The sequence below is a fragment of the Prionailurus viverrinus genome, chromosome B1 (genome assembly GCF_022837055.1).
Source record: "Prionailurus viverrinus isolate Anna chromosome B1, UM_Priviv_1.0, whole genome shotgun sequence".
NCBI classification, from domain to species: Eukaryota; Metazoa; Chordata; class Mammalia; order Carnivora; family Felidae; genus Prionailurus; species Prionailurus viverrinus.
In genome coordinates this window covers 157,527,575-157,544,429 of record NC_062564.1, presented here as the reverse complement: position 1 = coordinate 157,544,429, position 16,855 = coordinate 157,527,575, and positions in this window count along the sequence as shown.

Here is a 16,855-nt window from a genome sequence, read left to right as displayed (position 1 = left end):
CGGTCTGTGAGATCATGACCTAAGCTGAAGTTGGACGCTTAACCGACTGAGCCACCCAGGCGCCCCAATTGTGTTCCATTTAAAAGATATACCAAAATGTACTTAAGCCCTGTCTTTAAGAGTGGCATATAGAAGTTATATCCAGTATTTAGATAGTGTAGACAATGTCAATAAAATTATCTTGATGTATAAATTGTGGGTTTTTTTTGTTCAAATATTTCCTTATTACATATTTCTGGAAGGAAATTTCTAGGTTAAAAGGCATTCCTACTTTGAATGTATATATATTTTTTTAATCTGGGAAGAGTGTGCTGGTTTATTCTTACTAGCTGTGAATGATTTTGCCCATTTTCCTACATCTTTTACAACACGAGCCTGTTTCAATTGTTTAGATTGTGGAAACAACGTAGACACGGTCCTGAATCTATTACGAGTAAGCATGAACATTATGTTTCTCAGCCAGAAAACAAAAGGAAGCAAAACACTTTGCACTGAGAGATAAACTATAAACAACTGGGTCACTCTGTTTACTTGTAGGCTCCAAACTCAATAAGATCCCAGGTATTTTCCATAAATTGTTAGTTCACTAATGGAAAAACTCTATCCTGGATTTTTGCACAGCTCTTATCTGAAGAAAAGACTTTGTGGATATGATGATGACAATGTGAGAAAGTTGGTGGGTTTTTTTTTTCCGTTAAACAAGCTAAGTGTAAACTCAGTATGTTTGATAATTCTTCTGTGTTTGACAAATTTTTTTTCAATATTATTTTCTTTTTAATTTGAAGGCAAGTGCTTTAAAGCTTTAAAGCTTGAACTTCTTTCTCAATTTTTTGAAAGCAAATTTATGTTTTTAATAAACATTTGGTCTCTGTATCTTTCTCAGATGTTTGTCCATCTCATAGGTTAAAAAATAATTTTTAAATTTTAAAGCAGCTTATGATTTTAATTACTAGGTAGTTCAATATCCTTTTATAGATCGATGCTTCATTTGTATTTCATCTTTTGCAAATTTATTTTATATATCTCTATCCCTGTTCCTATTGAGTGGTTTTTTTTATAACACTGGTCTCCTATACATTAAATATATTACTTGTTACATATGACACTAATTTCATTGTTTTGCTTTTTTTTGCCAATCATTTAAAATTACTTTTGTTATCAAATCCAATGTCTCAATGTCTCATGTTTTAGAAAGCCATTTTAACCCCCCACGTTTGAAACATATTTATCTATTTTCTAATACATTTATGATTTTATTTTTAACATTTAAATTATTAACTCATTGGGCTTTCAGGCTAAGGAGAATTGGTTTCAAATACCAGCTTTGTGCATTGCTTGTTCAAAGCGGGGACAGGTTCAGTGTTCTTTGAGTCTCACTTCCTCACTTTAAAAAGGAGTTTGATAGTTTCCAACTCATTAGGTATTTGTAAGGATTAAATCAGATAATTCATATGATGGTTTAATAGACTTCTTGTTGATAGTAAATAATAAATAATGAGGAGGAGGATTTCTGTGTTCATACATAATAAGAATGTACATAAGTATATGTAGACCTTGTATGTATAGACCAAAACATCAATAATATACCAAAAACTTATTTAAATGTAGAGATGTAATTATTTGGACAGTTGAGACATACTTAATGTCAAAACATATATGAATAAGGCTTGAAAGTAATTGAATTAAAATGTTTTCAGTCCCATTTGGAACAGAACGGCAGATGAAGCCTTGCTCATGAATGCCAGACATACAGAGAAACTTCTTGTGCATGGAAATGACTTTGGGCTTTGGAGTTTTAAGTCTTTGTTTTCCTACCCTTTTTAATGAAATGATACAATAAATAATGAATGGTTAACAGTGATGGCAGATCAACAGGCAGAGATAAACACAAAAATGATACAAGACAGACTGTTCCTGTTCAATATCCTCCAAGTAGTTGCAGATTTAGATTGCTTCTAGGCATCCAGGCATCTGAGCTATCACCAGGAATATCTAAATTGCTTTCTCACAGGTTCTACAAAGCACTCTCTTTACTTTATCTACTCATTTTAGATGGCACCTCATTGAATTTCTCCTAGCCAATTTACTTTCTGCAAAGCTCACATTTCTCTTACAATAGAGAAATTTCTTTAGCTCTACTCTTTTAACTTTAGCTTAATAGCATGGGGGCTTTCGTTAAGTTTCACTGTCAGCAGAACAGCACAAATTTAACATTTACGTGATCCATTTCTACTAAATAGCAAAAGGAGAAAGTGTTATGCCAAGGGCAACATGGGTATTAATTTTCCCTATGGTTTATTCAATTACTTGAAAGCATCCCCAAAGAAAACTAATATATTGATCAAACCTAATTAGCGTTAATTTACATAAAACCATAGCATGAGTTACTTGTATGCTTTATAGAAAAATAGAAGGTTTAAGTGAAAATAACCCAGGGGAATTTACAATTCAGACTCATCTGGCACAAAAAAACACTGAAAGTATGAAAGTAAAATGAGACCAAAATTCTAATCTTATTATAAAAATTATTTAATAACAAAAATATTAAATTTTAATTATTTTTATATGTTAAAATGTTTATTTATTTATTTGAAAGAGAGAGAGAGAGAGAAAACATGAGTGGGGGAGTGGCAGAGAGAGAGGGAGACAGGGATGTCAGCACAGAGCCCAATGTGGGGCTTGAACTCAAAAACCGTGAGATCATGACCTAAGCCAAAGTCAGAGGCTTAACCTGACTGAGCCATCTGGGCGCCCCTAAATTTTAATTGCTTTTTAAATTGCTGTCGCATAACACATTTTATATAAGTATCTATATTTAGTTTTTTAAACACAAAATATAGAAATAAAAAATTTCACCAATAATACCCGCATCTAAAGATAAAGAGTGAGAATAATGTTCTAGTGAATTTTCTTCCAGACTATCTCTACACACACACACACACACACGCATGCGCGTGCGTGTGTGCAATGTTTATTCCACTCTTTCAGTTTTATAATCTCTTTTCTTCTTTTTTTTTTCCTTTTCTAAATTTTATTCTAGAGAGAGCACATGTACAAGCAGGGTAGAGGGGCAGAGAGAGAAAGAGAGAAACAGAGACAGAGAGAATCTTAAGCAAGCTTCATGCTCAGGACAAAGGTCTGACCTGGGGCTTGATCCCATGACCCCGGGATCATGACCTGAGCAGAAATCAGAGTCTGGTGCTCAAATGACTGAGCCACCCAGAGGCCCCCCCTTTTTTCTTTAACATGAACTTATTAGGATTTTTTCTTATCATTTCTTCATGCAACAAGAATTTATTAAGCAAATATCATTTGCCGCAACAATGCTACTTATGTTGTAAACAAAAATTAATAGAATAGTAATTGCCATTCCCTTGTAGAATTTATATTCTGATTACACAGATAGATAATGAACAAGAAAATTGGATAAATAACAAAAATATATTTCTGTGTATATGTGTGTGCATAATTATAGATAGTGAAGAAAATTATAAATAAATGTAATCAAGAACTGAATGGAATAAGTATAAAAATAAGGTGGCTAAAGATGATATTTTACAGATGACATTTGTGCTGGGCTTTGAAAGATTAAGAAACAGCAAACTTTATGTTCTGTCACATGGGAATAATCTAAGCCAAAGGAAGCAGGCATGAACGTCTAATAGAACAAAAGTTTTGTCTCGGAAAAGCAATAAAAAGATACCAATTTCACTGCATGCTGTTAGAGCCTGGAGTTGATGCCACTGGCTGGCCAATGAACTTACGAGTGTAAGCATATGCTTTGTGAGGAGCAGGTGTTAGCGAAAGACCCAACGAGTGTAGTTTGATAGTAATCTTGCTGTAAGTGTTATATATATATATATATATATATATATATATAGATTCTAGAGTCCAGTCGTCAAGAAGACAGAAGAGGATGTGGTAGTTAGGCAGAAATCAAATCATTCAGGGTTTTAGTTTTTGGCTTTCTAGTAAGATTGAAGTACATGAACTTGAGCTAACTTTTGACTCCTTTGACCAACAGAATGCAGCAACAGTGATAAGGTATCTATTCCAGGTCTCCTCCTTAAGAACTTTAGATCCCCATTTGCACTTACGAATCCGGTTGTCTTATAAGAAGTCGAACTGCCCCGAGAGCTTGGCACTTGAGGAAGTCCAAGCTGGTCGCATGGAAAGGCCATATCGAGGAATACTGAAACACCATACATAAAAGTAAAGCTATCCACGATGCTCCAGTCCAGCTCAGTCACTAGCCGAATGCAGCTAACGGAACACCCCCAGCTAATAAGATGTAAAGCATAACCACCCAATCAATCCCTGCTCCGATTCCTGACAAACTAGATTATAAAAAGTAATAAAATAATTATTTTATGCCACTTAATTTGAGGATGGTTAGTTACACGGAAATAAAGGAAACAGTAAACCTATAGAGCCATACCTCCTTTTATTGCACTTTAGTATATTTTGCAGATACTGCATTTTTTTTAATAGTTGAAAGTTTGTAGCAATCTTGCATGAAACAAGTCTATAGGCACCATTTTTCCAGCGGCATCTGCTCACTTCAAGTCTCTGTGTCACCTTCTGGTAATTCTCACAATATGTCAAATTTTATTATTATTATTATTATTATTATATTTGTTATGGTGATCTGTAATCGGTGATTATGACTCCCTAAAATCTTAGATGATAGTTAGCATTTCTTAGTAATAAAGTATTTTCAAAATAAGGGTGTGTGCATTTTTTTAGACATAATGCTTTTGCACACTTAATAGAATACAGTATAGGATAAACATAACTTCTATATGCGTTGGGTAACAAAAAAAATCATTTGACTCACTTTATTGTGATATGCTTTATTTCAGTGAGCTGGAACTGAACCCACAATACCTCCAAGGTGTGCTTGCATTATAATATAATGTTATATACCAACAAAAAATAAAATTATAATATACAGTATACTCCTATACCATAATATAACTTCAGGCAGTAAGAGTATGTGTTCACCTTTCCTAAGCAATAGTATTTGTTTACATGTAAAATCATTCTGTTTATTATGCATGGTTCTTTTATAACAATATAATTTTGCTCTTAGGATAGCACAAAATAGCTATCAGCAAAAGGGGATTAAAGACATAGATGGCTTCTTTATATCAAAATTAATATTTCTACAAAATTTCCTTAGGGTTTTGTTACAGTAAGTTTAGAGTAGCTAAAGGCTGAGTTAAAGTGAGTAGCAATACAATTTAAATATATCCATTATTTGAGGACTTAGTTTTGCCAAAGAGACATGGCCTTTAGTTTTCTGTCAATAGCAATATTATTTTAAGTTCAGAGCCTCTTACATATTCATATTTACCTTATGGTCTTTATCAGGGAATGTCATTTTATGAGCAAGTGTTGGGAAATATAATTAAATAGATGTGACCACCAGTTGACCTGTGAGCTGGACCAGCACCTCATCCCCTCCCCTGTCCTTGGACTGTGGTGCCCTTGCTTTTCCTCCTCCCAAAGGACTGCTCCAAGGACATAGCTTAGAGATGGTGATATGGTGTTGAGAATGCCTACACAATGTACATGACTGAACCCAGTTAAGATGTCTTTATAAAGTCTTAATATTTGCCAAGCATAAGCAGGGTTCCATTTGATGCCCAGGAAAGTTTCATATGTAAGTTTAATTTGTTTATTAAAACTGCCACCTACCAACTTAGAGTGGTCTGCCTCTTTCTTTGATCTCTCCCTCCCCTCCACATTCTCCATGTTTAAATTACACCCAGGAAGCTCCTGAGAATGCTGCTTACCCACAACCAGTGAAGTAGCCGCAAATAACTTTATTTTTTTTCTCTGTATATTTAGTCTTTATTGATTTCCATTCATGACTATGTGTAATGTCGAGTTGTTTAAACGGACTGATAAAGTTAAATATAATTAATATCGTGGCAACTCAGTAACAAGAGTGACTCTTATAACTCTTACTGAGCATAATTGGGTTCTATGACTTGTTCTTAACTCATAGAATATGGATGGCAATGGAATCCTCTCCTATGATGAAACTACATTTTTATTTTATTTTATTTTATTTTATTTTATTTTATTTTATATTTTATTTTTTAAGAGAGAGAGAGAGAGAGCACAAGCAGGGGAAGGGCACAGAGAGAGTCCCAAGCAGGCTCCACACGCAGCCGGAAGCCCAAGATCAAGATCCTGAGACCATGACCTGAGCTGAAATCAAGAGTCTGACACTTAACAAAATGAGTGATGCAAGCACCCCAGATTGGGTTACATTTTATGGTAAAAGTGATAGGATGTCATTCCTTTGATCATGTTATGTGAATCTCCATCTTACTGAAACTAGTCTTTCTCTCTACTGCCTCTGAAGAAGCAAGAAGACAGGTTGTTAACTGCGTATCAAGCAGCATCCATGGCAAAGAACTTTGGATCGCCTATAGGAGCTTACAGTCTTCCTGCCACAAGGAAATAAATTCTGATAACAACTGGGATGAGCTTGGAAGGGGATTCTTCTTCAGTCAAGCCTCCAGATGGGAATATCACCAAGATCGAGAGACTTTGAGCAAAGGACACAGCTAATCTGTGCCTAGATTCTTTACCCATAGAAAGTGAGACATAATAAATGTGCTTTGTTTTAAGCACTAAGTTTCTCATAATTTGTTATGCAGCTATGGAAAACTAACATGTGACATACCTTTGTTTAGACAAGTGCTGTTCAGTAGAAATAAAATTCAAGCCACATATGTTATTTTAAAAGTAGCAAAAAGAAAGGAAAATTAATTTTAACATATTTCACTTATTATATATTTATGTTATTTGCTACATATGTTCATAAAGCATATTATATATTATATAAATTAATCTAATCTGATTATAATAGTAAATATATATCATATATTTAGTATTAGTGGGGTTCATGGGTGACTCGGTTAAGCAAACCACTTCGGCTCAGGTCATGAACTCACAGTTTGTGAGTTTGAGCCCCATGTCAGGCTCTGTGTTAACAGCTCAGAAGCCTGGAGCCTGCTTCTGATTCTGTGTCTCCAACTCTCTCTGACCCTCCCCATTCACACTCTGTCTCTCTCTCAAAAATAAATAAACATTAAAAAACAGTCTTTAAAATATGTTTAGTATTAGTCCATTATATTACATATAATATGTATTTATATTTTATTTTACCTCAAATCGTCAAAACCTTGTCATTTCAATATGTAATCAATATAAATATTATTAATGATTATATATATTGTATATATAATATATATACAGTTTTAGTACCAAAACTTCAAGATCCATTGTGTATTCACACATAGCCTATATCAATTTGGGTACTATATTTTATCAAAAATGATTAATCTGTATTTAAGTTTTATAAAATACATCTAAAAGTTTTATGTTATATTAGTTTTAAAATTTAATTATTTCATGAACATTTTATAATTTATATAAATGTTGAATCACTGATGCTAATATATGTCAGCTATACCTTAAGAATAAAGAAAAAATCGTTCATTATAATTATACAAAATTATAAATTCTGCTCTTCACACACTAGACATAGTTTAGTACTCAATTGTTACATTAGGTAGTGGCCACTAGCTACCATATTGAATAGGGTAGGGTTAGACCATGGATTTCATGACCCTGAGACCTTAGGCCCATGTTTACAATTCATACTTAAATCAATTGTTATGAACTTTATGAAATCAAACAATCAAAAAGGGTACTTGTTTTCAATGCAGTTTACCAGGACACCACCCACTCACCTCGTTCTGATTCAGCAAATTAGATAATTAAGATGCAACTGGTCTGGAAATCTCATTTTGAGAAAACAATGGTGCTGGAAGCTATCCAGGACAGAGGCGGGATGGGGAATGGAGATTGGTTTGCCTTAATATCTAGAGCTCAAGTGGGTATCATATACTCCAACCCCTTGTGGCTTATAAATAGAATTTTGGCCCTAAGACCATATTCCTGGGAAATAAAAAGAAAAAGTAAAGAAATCCTAAAAAGGAGACTGCCCATATCTTTTGCAGAAAAATAACATTTCCCTTTAACTTACCCCAACCCTAATGAAAATATATTAGTAACGAGAAGCTTTGAGTTGTACCTAGGAATACAATATGCCCAGATATTGTTTGGAATATGCCCACATCACTGCCTCCTTGCTTTTATCCCTATTTTAATTACTTTCATTTTCAAGTTTCATTTTCAACACTTGATACTTAAAAACAAATGTAGAGCACAGCTTTATCCTTATGTTATTCTTTTCTTTAATGTTTATTTACTTTTGAGAGAGATAGAGAGAGACAGACAGACAGAGCAGGAGTGGGGGAGGGCCAGAGACAGAGGGAGATACCAGATTGGAAGCAGGCTCCAGGCTCTGAGCTGTCAGCACAGAGCCCAACATGGGGCTCAAACCCACAAACTGTGAGATCATGACCTGAGCCGAAGTCAGATGCTTAACTGACTGAGCCACCCAGGCGCCCCTATGTTATTCTTGATTTATGTCTAAACCCTAAAAACCTCATCTACATCTAAAATTTCGGCTATCACTTATATGCTGATGGCTTCCACAACTTTATTTTTCTAGATCTATATTTGTAAATCGTACTTACTTGTTTGAATGACTTTTGGCATCTTGAATGCCAACGTTTGAATGACTCATTGGCATCTCAAACTCAATGTCTAAAATGAAACTTATTTTTGTTTCCGATTATTCTTAAATCTTCATTATTTTCTCTCTTCCTAAACACACCACTATGTACAAGTTAAAGCCAGACATCGGTGATTCATTCTTGATGATTTTTCTTTCTCATTTTCTCCTTTACTCATTAAAGTGTAGCATTTTATTTGTTTAATATCTCTTGAACCCTTTCTTTTTTGTTTTGACCATCATTGCTTTGTTATTCATACATGACTACTTATAAACGTCCATGTTAATTCTCTGATTGTTAATTCTACCAATTTTCTTGCTTTTACCGGCCTTTATTATGCCTCCGCATAAAATGGCACCTCATCATTTTCAGGAAAATTTTAATCTCCCTACTATAATTCACAAAACCACTTATGGCATAAACCTCACGTATCTCTCTGGATTGATTTTTCTGTGTCTTGTACAGGGCCTGTTACATATCACATGAGCAGAAACATGCAGAAAGTGTACTTGGTTTCTTTTTTAAGAATCAGAGATTATACTTTTTCATTTTAATATAATAAACCAAATATTAAATAAATTTATTAGAGGCTTTTAAAAAATTAACGTTATATATTTTTTTATATGGAAGTCCAGCAGGACATAATAAACAGAATACTGGATTGAAATCCAGAAAGTTAGGTTTTGGTTGTATTTCTGCCAATAAATAGCCAAACAACTTTTGTCAGATAAACTAAACCTCTGTAAGTCTTAGCTAACAACTTTCTTATCTGTGAAATAAGTTGGCTGAGCAAGATAATCTGTATGTTTCTTTCTACCTTATTTTATCCAGGTCAGTACTGTTAAATAGAATAATGCCCTCTGCCACAGAAGACTTTACCGATTTCACTGTTAAATATGACTACTAACTCCACTGGAATCCTTTATCAAGAGTTTTCAATATATTAAACCTAAAACTGCTTTATTTTCTTGATTTGAGATACAGATAAAATAAAATGCATATATCAACAGTGGATTTACAAATTATATTTGTCAATTGTGAACAAAAATATGAGCACTTATAAATAGCATATGAAGAATTTAGTACTCCTCAGCCCTCATACTCAGAGATAGCATCATTAAAAAATATTATCATCCATTCAGCATTGTTTTTGTTTTCCTTAATAATGGAATCGATATATTTCATAAGCACTCTCATTTTACAGTGACATTATTGGTCAAAATAATTAACACCCACAATCTGAATGTTCTCAAAATTTCCTAGGGCAATCAATTTAAATAAAACTTTCAAGTCTTCTAAATAATAATGATAATAATAGAAAATAGAAAAAAAATCCACATTACAATTTTTATTTGTTGAACATATTTTTACCTAAGAAACAAAGAACACAATTCATTTGAAACTGTCACCAGCTAGATCCCAAGACCTTTTACTTCCCATCTGCTTGTACCCACTGACCTTTGTTCCACATTATTCCTTAAGCTCTTCTTTCCAGCTTATCTGTTACCTTAGGCAAACCACCCAATGTCTGCAGCATCCTGTGATGGAAACCAAAACTAACCCTCAAACAATAGGACTTACTCTGACAAGGAGCCCTGGTCAGCCTAGACCACCCAGACCAGTTTGAGCTTAACTCCCACCTCACACCTGCATAGATAGACCATGGAGTGACCCATGGAGCAAAGGCAGTTACCTTTACCTTGTTATCATGCTAAACTCTCTGCCCCATGAGGAGTGGAGCACAAGCCTCATTTACATAAATTGCAATATTTGTATAGGCATGTTTCCTTAAGGTGCATGTGCAACCTTATGTCCTCCTGTGTATGCAATAACAAGGCTCCCTATCTAAAATATTCATCCTAACTCTAAATAAAAGTGATAAGGAAAAATCTGTTATAAGATGGCTGACAGGACTGATAGGGAAATTCCAGTCCCAGAGGGAAGACTCCCCTTCTGGGTTCTTCTTTCCACCCTGCTTGCAGCATGCTCCAAATTACTACTAATGCAGAATGCAGAAGTAACAGACTATAAACTATTCCCTCTACTTATGTTCAGGACTCCGACCTCTGGAGAGTGATCTCCTCTGAGCCAGCCAGTGTAAAATAAACCTGCCTTCCAAGATCTCCAAGTGCTGCTTGGTTCTTCCACTGGGTGATCCAGACCAGGTTCCGTAACAAACGGAACTCATGAGAACTGGTGAGTTACAGCTTTGGAAGTTATTCCTGTGATCTTATTTGCTAAAAATAAAGTTTCCTTTGTTGGGACAACTTTATCTGGTATGGTTTCTATCTGCATCAAGAAAGGGAACTCATGTTAGCTCAGTTACAAAATAGCAAACTTTGCAACAAATTGTATTCCAGACTTTTCATTTCAAAATTATGATGGTAGATTCCAACTGTGTCAATTTAGCAGTTAAATGCCTAATAATTGATAATGGTATTCCATATCATTAGTTTATTACTTTTTTGGAGGAATTGCTAGAGAGTCATAAAAAGGAAGAGTGTATAGAAATTAATGGGTTTCTAATGAGATAGAAAATGATTACTATAATAAAAAAGAATTTGGACTTGTAACTGGAAGCAGTATTGACAAGAAATTTTCTAAGTTAGACTCTTGTTATAGAAACTTATCAGCTGATAAAATATTTTTACTGTTAGATTTTACAATCTGAAATTCCAGCAAGAGAGAAAAAAATTTCAAATGAGTACTCCCAATCATTGTTTTCAAATATAATAAATTTGTTAAAGATGTTAAAGAGGTCATCCAATTGATAGATTTCCACATCAGCTTCAGTGAAGGTTGAGATTTAGGCTTACCAAGGGAGTTGCTTACCAAAAGGAAACTCCATTTTCATACATTACAGTGTTGTGAAAGAGGACCGCCAACACTTGCTTTGGTTCCTCATTAACATGTTGTTAGGATGCTCAATTTGCATTTTAAAAAGATCAAAATGATTCTGGTGGAGGGGAGAACATGACAAGTCCTCTATGCAAGTCAGCAATGTGAACACCTTGCAGATTCCTATTTTACCTAAGTATAAAAATTAGAAATAGGGGCAGTGGGGCTTCTTAGTTATGTGTTGGATTCTTGATTTTGGCTCAGGTTATGATCCAAGGGTTCTGGGATTGAGCCTCATCTGGCTCCACACTAAACATGGAGGCTGCTTAAGATTCTCTTTCTCTCTCCCTTGGCTCCTACACCCCTGCCCCCCCCCCCATGCTTTCTCTCTCTCTTAAAAAAAAAAAGAATTATAAATAAAACAGGAGAGATAGTATTTCTATTAATCAAAGCCCTCATAAGGTCAAGTTTGAAATATTATGTCCCATTTTAGACTCTAATGGAGAACAGTGATTCAAATTCTTACGAGAGTATGGACAACTATGAGATTTATGTGGAGATAGGAAGTCTGCTTTATAAGGAACAATTTCAGGAAATGAACTTGTTCCAAGAAAAATATGATAAATATATTTAATTGTGAACACAGAGTGCAAGGAAAATGAGGTAAAATACTGAGAAATATTTGAGAAAAAATGTTCTGATTAAAGTCCATTATAAATATACCTGGGAGGGGGATTCAATTCTATTATATAAATTTCCAAGAACTATTTCTTTTTCAAAAGGTTTTTCAACATTTTTTACTTGTGAGAATTATAAACTGGGACACTAAATTTTATAATGATATATAAGATGGTAAAATTATACAAAATTATATTAAGTATCTAATAAATATCATATATAACATAAATAAAGCAACAAAAGTACTCAGATTTGGACATTCAAAAGTTAAACAGTATATTTTTTGGAATCAAGTCTGATATAGCAAAACACTGTAGGGGAGGAAAAATAATGTTCCTTCTACCATTCTGGATTCTTGGCCGAGACGACTCTGTAATAAAAAAGAGAGAGAGAGGAGGGAAGGAAGGAAGGAAGGAAGGAAGATGAAAGAAAGAAAGAAAGAAAAAAAGACATACAATAATAGGAAAACAGAAGTTTAATAACATGTATACTTCCTATATACATGGAAGATACCAAGGAAAACAGTAATTCCCCAAAAAGGACCAAACCATCACCCTAAATAACATCTCCAGTGAAAGACATGTGAAGATGTTGGGGGGGATGTGGAGCTAACTATGAGAGGTTTTCTAGCAAAGCATGATAAAGGATAGTGTTGCTGTTTATGCAGATTTAAATCTCTGCCTTCTCCATTGATGAGGCTTAGGGATTTAGTTATTTCCTTTCTTCCTGGTACAGCAAAGAAGACATTCTTACAAATAAAGCTTTCTCCTATAAATGTAAATACAAAAGGGTAACTTCTCAGTGTTCAGAGTTTCTACTGTGGCAGCTTTCTTAAAAATAGCTTAAAATAAACCTTACGCCAAAAAAGTATATTTTGAGGTAGCAAATTTTGCTTTCTTTCCACTTCACATTTGACCAGAATGATACAATTGAACTTCTTGATATGGAAAATGACTACGAAGAAATTTAGCTATGCTGAAATAAATTCAAAAGTATATCAATGATAGAATTTAAGCAAATGTGGAAAATCAGAGAAAAAACAAGACACTCTTTTCCATGGAATGGAACTTTATATACTTCATATACTATTAAACTTCACATACTATTAAAAAACCAAAATTCACTAGAGTAAACTTGAAGATCTAAATGGCTTTATTAAGTGATCCGTGATTGGGCAACACCCCATCTAGCAAGTAGAGGGGATCTCCTAGGAGTTGTACAAAATGGAAGGTTTTTACAGGAAGGAGGGTGAAGCAAGAAAGTTTTATTAGCAAAACAAAAGAATTTTTCCAGGCAAGGGGCACCTGGGTGGCTCACTTGGTTGAGCATCAGACTCCTGGTTTCAGCTCAGGTCATCATTCTAGGGTCTTGTGATTGAGTCCACCATTGGGCTCTGCACTGAGCATGGAGCCTGCTTAAGATTCTCTCTCTCTCCCTCTCCTCCTCTCCCCCTGCTCACACTCTCCATCTCTCTCACACTCCAAAATTAAAAATAACAACAACAACAACAACAACCAAAAACAAAAAAAGAATTGTTCTAGGCAAGGTCACTTTCCCTTAGGGGAAGAAATGGGAGTCTTACCATGCAGAATTACCTCATCTGCCCTGGGGGATGGAGTTGGGTCAAGTGACAGGTTACCTCATTGACACTAATCAGAAGATTCCTGACTGACCACTTAAGTCTTACAATTCTGGAGAAGGTTGAAATTGCAATTAGATTAGGTATTAAGCTTTGGTTTTATGACTTGGCCTAAGTGACACCATTCTGGACCTCTGGTTTTCTATTTAACAATATATTTTAAAAATTTCATTAAAAAGTAGGAATATATGAAAAATTTTTAAACTACATAGGATTGTCAAAAATTCAGTGTCAAAATAATATTTTTATATGTTTGATAAATAAATTAATATCAGAGTCATCAAAATTATAGTAGTAAAATATGCAGCAGACATGAGTGTAATTGCAGACTTAAAAAAAAGATTAAAAAATGCAGTGTTCTCTGATATAGGTCTTTCAGTATCTCTCCATTAAAGGAGAAAACAAGCTGTAATTAGTGTGTTTAAAGAAACATTCCTTGTCTGGATTTTCTCCTGGGGATTGTGTTCTGTGCTTGTTGGATAGGTTTTCACTTCCGACACATACTAATAATCATGGTCTTTGTGTAGGTCTGCTTAAAGACTGTCTTTAAGTGTCAGAGTACTATTAGTTTATTTCTATATATGATTTTGCTTTCCATGATTATACTCTACAAAATGCCATCTCTTTATTGAATAATGAAATGGTCAGTTGGTGATCCAACTTCTCATTTTTTATAGCCTGAAAATTCAGTGTATTTGTTCTTTCTGGTGGCTGCATTGTCTTTGAGATTAGCATTTTCTGCTGTTGTTTATGATAAGAAAATATACCGTTATCTAGATGGTAAGATCACTCTCTAAGAGAAAAAAATGAGATAAATGCATCATAGTATTATCTGTGGAAACTGGATTCTTTTATATGCAATAAAAAGATGGGAATATGGGAATTACATAAAGATGCAACAAAAAGATGGGAATAAAAAATGGGAATTACTGTTTAGTCTTTATATATAGGTAAAATGAACTTAGTAATTTTTCAGTGTATGCTTGCATTATATTATTATTATTATTATTATTATTAATCTTGCAATAGTGTTGTGCCACGAAAGTAATGAGTGATGTGTCCTATTTAGGCAATAAATTTTTCTACAGCACATTTTGTACACTTCTGTTTAAAAAACTCATGTAGGGGGGCACCTGGGTGGCTCAGTCGGTTAAGCGTCTGTCTTGGGCTCAGGTCATGATCTTGCGGTCAGTGAGTTCGAGCCCCGCGTCGGGCTCTGTGCAGACAGCTCAGAGCCTGGAGCCTGCTTCCGATTCTGTGTCTCCCTCTTTCTCTGCTCCTCCCCCGCTCATGCTCTGTCTCTCTCTGTGTCAGAAATAAATAAACGTTAAAAAAAAATTTTTTTAATAAAAATAAAAATAAAAAAATAAAAAAAAAATCATGTAGGTAGCTCAGGAACCACACTTTTTTACCTCACCTGTCATCCAGGTACATGTAACTCCTTCTCCAGTTCATTGTCCCACTTCTGCCATTACCCCCAAAGGCAGGTACCTAATTACTTAATATATGCTCTTAATTTACGTGTATCTTTGTAAACTAGTCAGCCCCATTTGTATGCTTGTGTGTATACAAATAATACTAAGGGTTAGCATTATTTTTTCCTGTTTTTCTCATTCAACAATCTGAGTGTTCTGTTGCTGTATACCTATTGCAAATTATTTGTTATCTTGCCTTAATCGCATGAATTCCAGAGCGTTTCACTTAACCATTTCCCTGTTAATGGATGCCTAGTAGTCTCCGGAGACATTGAAAATATCTTCTTGATTGGTGATACCCTTCTTTTAGCAGAAACGTTTATTTGGATGAAATGCAGTTTATCGATTTTCATCTTATAAGGTCTGTACTTTTCATAATAAGTTTTCCATTTTTCTAGGATACAAATATTTTTTCTCATGCATTATTTCTGTTCATTTTTTGGTATCTTCCTTTATGTACAGCCCAAAACCAAGGTTTGGATTTATTATTTTTCTACATAGAAATTTAGTTTTCCCTGCTTCATCTGCTAAACAATACAGTATTTCTTCATTATTCTATATCAAATACTCATATGTACATGGGATTGCTTCAGAACATTTTATTTTTTGCATTAATCTGAGACCTCCCCTTTCCAGAAATAGGCTAGTTTGATTTCTATAACTTTTTAACATAATATTCTATATTATGGAATCCTCTTTCTGTGATCTTATTTTTTCAGAGTTGAAAAGCTGTTTCTTAACTTTTATTATCCCATAAATATATTAGAGTGAGTACAGAATTCTCAAAATATTAAGCTAATAATTTTCATTGAGAGTTTTTAATTGTGGGTATATATTTGTGAAAAGAATTGCCCTTACAAAAAATATGTTCCAGGAAAAAAAAACATAATGATCAGGTTAATTTCAATATATTATGTGCTTTAATATCAGTTTAAAATCTTTGTCCATAGAGATGTTTTCCATGCTTTTTAGGGTGATCATTCTATACTTGTAATTTGCCTTACGGATACATAGCTACTTTCTAGAAGTTTAATTTTAAACTGCATATATAGGGGAACAAAACGTCATCCCAAATTGTGTCCTTTTGGCATGTGGATTATTTTAGGCTGATTATTTTTAAGAAACAGAAGACTCCGGAAGAAATTTTTACCTTCCCCATAATGGCCTAAATTTGATTTTGGATAGTGCATTTGCTCCAGGAAAGGAACTATCACCATAGGTAACTACAGGATCCTGTGAATTAGATGTGGTAGACAGGGAGAAATTTAGCAGTCTGTTAAAATTCCTCCCTATGTCCCATTGTTTCTCTAGGGCTCAATAAACTTTTGTTTGCCAGGCTCTTACTCTTTGTCATCTGTGAATTGTTTTCCTTCCCTTTGAAGTACCAGACACCTACCACCTTCTCCTTGGGTCTGTTTGGCACGTAATTGCATTACTGCCTATGAGCCTCACGTTCTTATGGAGCGCCCATAAATAAATAATTAAATCTGATTTTCTCCTGTTAATTTGTCACCTGTCAATTTTATTCACAGACCAGCTAAAATCACCTTACAAAATATAGG